The sequence below is a fragment of the Gossypium hirsutum genome, chromosome D06, assembly GCF_007990345.1.
Source record: "Gossypium hirsutum isolate 1008001.06 chromosome D06, Gossypium_hirsutum_v2.1, whole genome shotgun sequence".
In the NCBI taxonomy this organism is placed as follows: domain Eukaryota; kingdom Viridiplantae; phylum Streptophyta; class Magnoliopsida; order Malvales; family Malvaceae; genus Gossypium; species Gossypium hirsutum.
This window is the reverse complement of record NC_053442.1, coordinates 59,927,749-59,936,485: the sequence shown is the minus strand read 5'-3', so window position 1 is coordinate 59,936,485 and position 8,737 is coordinate 59,927,749.

Below are 8,737 nucleotides of genomic sequence, written 5' to 3'. Positions count from 1 at the left end.
ATTATTTATCTTAATTACAATTACTTTCTAATGGTTTTTTTTTGGTAGACAGAGATGAATGAGTATGAAGATTAGAAAGCACAAATGGGTCATCTATGGAAAATTTGGGATAATTAGGAAATATCTTCGTTAATCTAGTTAAAATGTGAGCAATAAAGTTCGCCTTCTTTGATATCGGCCACAATTTCTAAATTTTTAGAACCAAGCCTCTATTCAATTGTCCTCTGAATCTATCATGAATGCTTCTGATTAATTTTTAATATAAATAGTGATGTAATTTTTATCTAATTGGAATGTGTAGGTTGATGGGATTCTTTAATATAATATAAAATAATTATATTTAGTTATTAAAAATTTAGTACAAATTCAAATATATTATATATTATGTTAACCTTTCAAATATATAACTAATAATTGAAATTGTGTTAAAAGTTTGAAAAAAAAATATAAAAAGATACATAAAATTTTTTAGTTAAAAAACATAATTTTCAAAAATTATATATTAGTTTTACTTTGACTTTTTTTTTCTTTTTGAAATTAATTTCAACGTAAGAAAAAATAAACATAAACTATAAATATGAAAGATGACAAAGTATAATACACCAAATTTAAATATTTAAATTAAATCTTATTTTTTATAATATTATTTAAATAATTTAGTTTTTTAATGTTCAAAATTAAAAACTAACATTTTTAAAATTGAAAAATTAAATAAAATCCATAACCTTTTTTAAAAACGATTTATTTTTTAAATATTCAAATTTATAATTTTAAATTTATTACAAATTTTAAGAAATTTTTTTATATTAATTTTTAAAAATTCTTTAAAAAATTTAAAATATTAAAATTGATATGTTTTAATTTTTTTTAAAAATATTCTGTAAAAGGTTCAAAACTTTTTAATATTAGAATTGATATTAATTAACGATTATTTTATATAAAATTTTAAAAAGTTTCTTTTTAGCATTTTAAACCATTAATAATTGGTTTAATTATTATTTATTGAAATTTATTTTATACTTTTTACCTAATTTTTATAAATTTTGAAAATGTCAATATTATTTTAATAAAAATTTATAAAAGAGTGGTAATAAAATTTTAAACATTATTGTAACAAATATTTTATTTTTTTTCAGATATTTATTGTTAATAGATTTTTAAAATTTTAAAACATCTCGGGTCTAATTTTTTATTATTAAGAAGTGGCTTAGTGTCTGAAGAAAACTGGCTTAGTATATGCCTCAATCTTCATCACCCTATTTTTAACTATAAAAGTTGTGATAGTTGTCAGTAGCAAAGTATCCTATACTCATATCCAAAAGAATTATTTTGTAACAGCCTGGTTTAGACCCTAGTCGGACAGTGATTTCGGGACTATGAATCCGAGTCAGAAAAATATTTTAATATTATTTTTGGTGTCTACAGCATGTTAATTTATATGTGTGAAAATTTCGTGTGAAAATTTTATCGTTTGTGTGCTCGATTTTATAAAAGGACTTAATAGCGTAAAATGAAAAAGTAGCATGGTTTTTGTTAAAGTGCTATATTGTTATGACTATTATAATGTGGGGTTCTTATGTTCAAATTTGAGCATTGAATAATAGCATGGACGGTATTGGGCTTATAATTGATGATTTTATAATGTTTAATTAATGGACAAAATGGCAAATGATATATTATTATCAATTAAATAAACAAAACATAAAATAGCCATGCACTCTCATCTTTTTTGGCCGAAAGTTGAAAGAAAAAGAAACCATGATTGCTTAAATAGTTCGACACACTTGGAAGCTTAAATTAGGTATGTAATTTGTTCGGTTTTTGATAATTTTTACGTTTTTGATATCGTTGCTTTGTGTTTTATCAAGCTCATGCTTAAATTTCAGAATTTAATGATGAATTTGAGTTATGCCATTGTTTATTTTGTAAGCTTTGTGATGTTAAATGCTGAAATATGAAAGCTTGATGATAGATAAATATATTTTGTATTGTGATTTTTGATGAATTTGCTTAGTATGGACTAATTTGTGAAAATGAGAAATTGAAGGGTTAAAATGTGAAATAAATGAAAGATATGGGCTTATATGAACTATATGAATATTCGTCCAAGCATGAGAAATATGAAATTTTGTGTATTTTGTGATTTTATGAAATAGGGACTAAAATGTCAAAAATGTGAATTTTAGGAGTTAAAGTGCAAAATGCCCTAATTATGTGTTTGTGGTTTGAATTGAATGAAATGTGTTATTAAATAGCCAAATTTGAATTTATATAGATCAAGAACAAAAGAAAACGAAATTAGATCGGGGGAAATCAAAAGTGGTCGAATAGCCGTTTTGGTCCGTTCGTCTTCGTTCGAGGTAAGTTCGTAAGTAAATAAATGCCGTTAAATTTGAATGTATATGTGTTATAAATGTCAAATTGAATTTTAATAAATATATGTGTAAATGCCGAATTGTTTTTAAGTATGGGAAAATTGTTTACGAGCTTAATTCAATTGAATTACGACATCTAAAAGCCCGTACGAACCATAGGATTTCATTATGTGATATCGTGTAAGACCACGTCTGGGACATTGGCATCAATTTGGGATTTACGTGTAAGACCATGTCTGAGACATTGGCATCGTATATGATTACGTGTAAGACCCTGTCTGGGACAGTGGCATCGTTATTTGATATAAGACCACGTCTGGGACGTTGGCATTGTATGAGCTTTTTGACTTATCCAAGTATCCTTATTGATTCAAAATGGTTCAACATGCAGTGTTAAGTTAAGATCGAGTGTGAAATCGAGTTAAATGGCTCAAGTACATGCGAAATTAAATGTTCATGAAAATAGGTAAGTATAATACTTGAGATGATGATATGAATTATACATGTTAAAGGTGTGACTAATATGTGCATGAGTTTGTTCATGTGCGGCCATATTGATATAACTATGCTAATGTTCATTTGATAATTTATTTGCTTATAACTTACTAGGCAATATAAGCTTACTGTGTGTGTGTGTTTGTTCGTTATTTTTTTTTTTAGATTTTTGGAAAGCTAGTTACGAGCTCGGGGATCGTCAAGGATGTCTGCCACACTATCTATCTCTATTTCGGTATTTTGAAAGCTTGAAACTTTGAACATATAACATGTATAGGCTAGCATTTGTTTTGGTTGGTCTCGAAATTTGTATATATATATTTAGCCATGCAAAAATGACTCAATCTTCATGTTAATGTTCTAATGTTTAAGTAATTTTGGTCATGATATATGCGTGTAGTAATCTTGATATATAAATGTGTTTTGATTGTTAATGATGTTCATGTTAATGCATTTCAGTCATGGTATAGATTATGTGGTGTGTTTAGAATTTGATTGTAGTATGAAGCAATGATATACATATATGTGGCTTATGATTAGTTCACTTTGGTATTTGCTTATTACTTGAGCTTATTATGGAGAAATGTTCCATTATATATATATATGCTTGTGGCATTTTGAAATATAATTCGGTATTGGACAATGAAAAACTTGGTCTATAATCGGCTATGAAAGTAGCTCACTTTAAAAGTGTGTTTATGGTATATGAAACATAGGTTAAATAATGGTTATGCCATTATTTTTGGTTGATTATTTAGATGTGAATGGAGATAGTAAATTATATTTATGTTTTATGGTAGTTTGGTTTGGTCATATGAGTTTGAATTTGGGAACCGAATATATAAATAATAATTCGGTTGAGCATAAGTTATTTGGTTGGTTTTAATTCATGTGAATTTGAGATATTATTGATATGATCATTTGTGGCTTAGTTAATTTGATTCAGTTTGTGGTGTCAAATATATATATACATATATTATGTTTGAATGTTTAGTCATGTAAGTTCGGTTGTTAAATGATAAGTATTGAATATGTTTCATGATTGTTTTGATAATTGTTTTGGTACAGATCTAAATGGTAAATGATGATTATGATTTAAATATATTTTGGGTAGCTTAAATGGATAGTTTAAAAAAGTATCAAGATAATGTTAAATTTTAAAATAGGTATGCCCATTATACATATATATATACATCAATAATATGTTCGACCAGGTTGCATTATTACTAAAGTTTCATATGTGATTGCATAATAATTATAGTTATTTAGTTCGAATGGCTTTATTGTATGATTGTACAGAAGTTACGAAATGTTATGTTTGATTTATCTAATGAATCATATGAATGCCGTTAATATTAAAGTTATGTGGTTCGGACATCAAACTGTATTTAATTAACATGATTTGGTAGATGATTGATATTGGATTTAGAAGTTATATGGTATAGAAGTTGATACAATCATGTGTATAAAAATGATAAATGACTATGTTGGTCTGTGTTTTGTTCGGTAATGCCTTGTAACCCTAATTCAACGACGGATACGGGTTAGGGGTGTTACATGTTTTGCAATATATTCTCCAACAATTTGAGATGAAAGTCTTCATAGAGAACATTGTTTTTAGCTTGCTCAAAACTATTCAGGCCAGTGATTTGAACCGTCTATTTCACTTTCATGGTGTAAATTATAAAAAATGAAAGTATAATATTTCTTTCTACCTGAGTCTTTTGAATGTCTATACATTTTTGTGGAAAAAAATCCTAAAAAAGAAAAATTCAAGTTATGACTAATGAGAAAAAATTGAGAATGATAAGAATGTGAAGATATGAGAGAAGGTCTTTGTGAAACCTATATGATTATTATGATAAAATTTCTTCTTCAACAAAGAAAATTTAGAAGACATTGTAGCAGAAAGATGATATTGAAGAAGCTATATCTAAAAAGTATTCCTGTAGCCTGTAACGATTTGACTTTCAGTGGTGTCGAAAATTACGGTTTCGAAATGTTATTTTTGTAAATCATGTTCATAAATATTAATATTTAACATTTATGGGACTAGTATAGAAATATTTTAAAATTTGGTCTAGTAATTTTGTTTAAGCGATAGTTAATTACGGTGCAAGTGTAATGATTATAAAGTCAGTGGTATTAGAAAATATGGTTTTGGGACCCTGTTTCCATAAACCGAGTCTGCACATATTTAACTTATTATTTACGTATGAGTATAAAGGTTGATTGAAGTTTGGTTCATTAATTTTGGTACAAGGATTAAATTATAAAAGCAGTAAAAGTTAATCAATGTAAATTTTTAATTTGATAAAGGACTAAAATAGCAATTAAACTAAAGTTTAAAATTGTAACCCCCCATACCCGACCTGGACGTTACGATAGGATCATGGGGATTACATTGTAGAAGCAAGAGAATCAAGTGTTTAGCTTTAAGGAAAATCAACTTCAACAAATGAATAATTTAATTGAACAACTCTTTTGAAAACACCGCGGCTTCCAGAAATCACAACTTAATTGTATTATTAAAATCAACACCAATTCACTTGAAAACATTTGTATACTAAAACATTTTGAAAGAATATCAATTAGTCTTGCAGCAAAAAACCTTATAACTTTTTGTATATAGAACTGCGGTTCAATTTAATTATCATAAGTTAAAACACTCTTAGACATTTAAAAACTTTTGCATGATAAATATCCAAATAATGCTACAAACTAACCAAAGACTAAAATGTCCAAAAAAAAAGTCCATAAAGTCCATAATGAACAAAATAAAAAGTCCATAGCATATAATCTAATATCGTGAAACTCGAGCTCCAAAGTCGTCGTCCAATCTTATGTTGAAGGATTACTTGAAACAAAACATACAAATAATGAGCTTTAAGCCCAGTGTGTGATATGACACATATCTTTAGTACATATAAAAACGTATAACAAACTTTCCAAATATTTCATAACATATCAAAATCTATATGGACCGTATCTTATCATATCATAACATTTCATGTTCTATTGTATTGTAGTGTTTTATATCAGATCAGATCAGACCATAGCATATCATATCGAATCAAATCATAGCATAACATATCATATCCTACCCCCATCCACTACACACTATCTCCATCCAACCAATCGCATCGTATAGGACTACAAGAGTTCATCCATCCAATCACACCAATATGTGGCGGTGTGCCATTCATATATCTGCAGCTGAGCTACCATATACATAAATTTGCTGTCTAGCCACCACATTTGCAGTATGACTGCCATATAGACTTCCTCCATCATATCATAACCCACCCCAAACATATGCATATTATAAACATAAAGCGTAAATACACATATCATATATCACATGGGACGTTTACACACATATTTCATGTCGATCGTATCATAGCATATAGTTAAGTTGTAGCTTATCCTACTTATTATATCTTTTAAACTCATTCATACGAAATTAAAAATTAATACTTACAGTTTTTCGACCTCATACGATGCCTACAGACCCAAATGTCAAGTCCCCTAAACAACCCTTAATTGGGCCCAAAAATTGGCCAAAATGGCTTACACAGTTGTGTCGGCCACACAACCCAAAAAGTTAGCCTGTGTGGTCCACATGGTCTGCAAAATTTCACACGGCCATGTGCTCTACACGGCCAAGCCATACGGGTTGCAAAAACAAACACGGCCGTGTGCCCCACATAGCCTGTCACATGGCCTACCACACGACCTAACGCACAGCCGTGTGGAACTGGGCAGTTTCAAAAAATAGCCCCATGTTTCACGATTTATCAAATTTCTATCGCGTTTTAGGGTCGCTTTCACAGACGTGATTGCATAGTCAACTAACTCCGAAAATGGGAACTCACAAACCTACAATTACGATACAAATCATACCAACAATATGTCAAAAACCCAATCAACCAACGCCTTAATATAACAAAATTGTAGCCCCCAAAATGAAATTTGAGTCATTACCATTAGGAAAACAACGACTAAAATGAAACCTACTTTGTTGGAGGGATCGGATTATCGCTTCCTTCGCCTAATCAACACAAGAACATTAATCACTAAAAGCAAAAACAACTCTAATACAATCATTACCTTAAGCAAAGAACGATTGAATCAAAATAACATAAATAGAACAATCACACTTACATTTAAATCGTTTACAACAGAAAAGAAGAATCAAAGCAAACCCTACTATGCTCCAACGACAATCAAAAGAAACATCAGTAAGCAAGAAAGAAAGAAAAGAAAAAGATGAGATTTCAAGAAACAAATAGCAAAAGTGAAAAAAATTGTGTAGAGGGGAGAGGGAACAAATGGTTTTAGGAAAAGTGGGAATATAAGGATTTGATAGACTTGAATTTAAAAATAGAATAAAATAAAATAAAATAAAAATAACAAGTTTTTAACTAATCCATCCCCACCTTTTAGTTTTAATAGAGTTTAATTAAAACTCTAACACCTATGCAAAAATATTCCACATTTGCGCATAACAAAATTCAAACTCAAGACCCAAAAAGTAACCAAATACTTAACCACTAAACCACTAGGCTCATCATTGTCATAACCCAATAAAGAAATTAATTTAAGCCCTAAGGTTCCAGCTTAACTTAAAGTCAAAATTAATAGAAAATCCCAAAACAAGGAAATTAAAATTAGGACCTAAAGCAAACTTCCAAAGTACTGATTGTTTAATAAATTGTATAAATTGTATCAATAAATTGAATGGTATAATTGTATAGATTGAAAATTGGAACAAATTGGAAATAATTAGGGAAAGGACAAAATTGTTGAATAGTCCTTAAAGTTTTAGCTTGTTTACTGATTTAACTAAGTTCATATTGTATGGTTATATGTATTTGTAATATATTCTTAAATTATGAAATCATTTTTACGTGATTGTAATTTGAATTGTTTATAATTTGGTACAAAGGGTGTGATATGGACTAAATCGTAAAAAAATGATAAATTGACAGATAAATTGAATATGATGAATTGAAATTTGAGATATTTAATTAATTGATATTTGATCATGACTGATTGGATATTATTGGTATGAATTTGATTGATCATCAAAAAATAGGATTAAATTGAATAATTTGTAAAATATGCATGACCTTGTAATTAATTGTGATTTGAATAGAATTTGATATTATACCATTATTGCATTATTATTCGCAGCTAAAAAAAGGTGCAGGATCGTCGAATGGGAAAAGGAAGGCGAGAGTCGACAACGGATGACACGAGCTTTTGATTTGAATTTCTATGACCCGAAACTAATTGTAGTTAAAGCATATTCATGATATATTGCATTATATAATATTAAGGTAAAATATTAATACATATTGAGCTAAAAATGCTAAGTGTGGAAGCAAATATTGAGACATAGACTAGATTGAATAGAATAAAAAGTTGTATGATTTAATTGATACACGGAATTGGATATGAATTGTGATAGGATATAATAATGCATGTACCTTGTAACAGTCCGTTTTTAGTGGTGTCGAAAATAGTGGTTTCGGGATCACAATTTTGATGCGTGAGCTCATAAATATATTTATTTAATATTTACGAGGTTATTAAAGTGTCGTATTAAATTTTGGGTCAGACTTTTCTGAATATCATGGCCGCTCATGAAAGCAAGCTAGGGTCGTCCACCTATATGTTTAAGCTTGAATTTGTAGTGTAATTCTTGAATGGGTGGCCTACACAGAAAAACATAAAAACACACAAGCACAATATGTAGATATGAAAAAAAAAACCAAAAAACATAATCAAAAAACAAGTGCAAAATAGTTCATTATTCAATAGTTACAACCCGCATAAAATAAAAAAAATGCAAAGAATGGCGA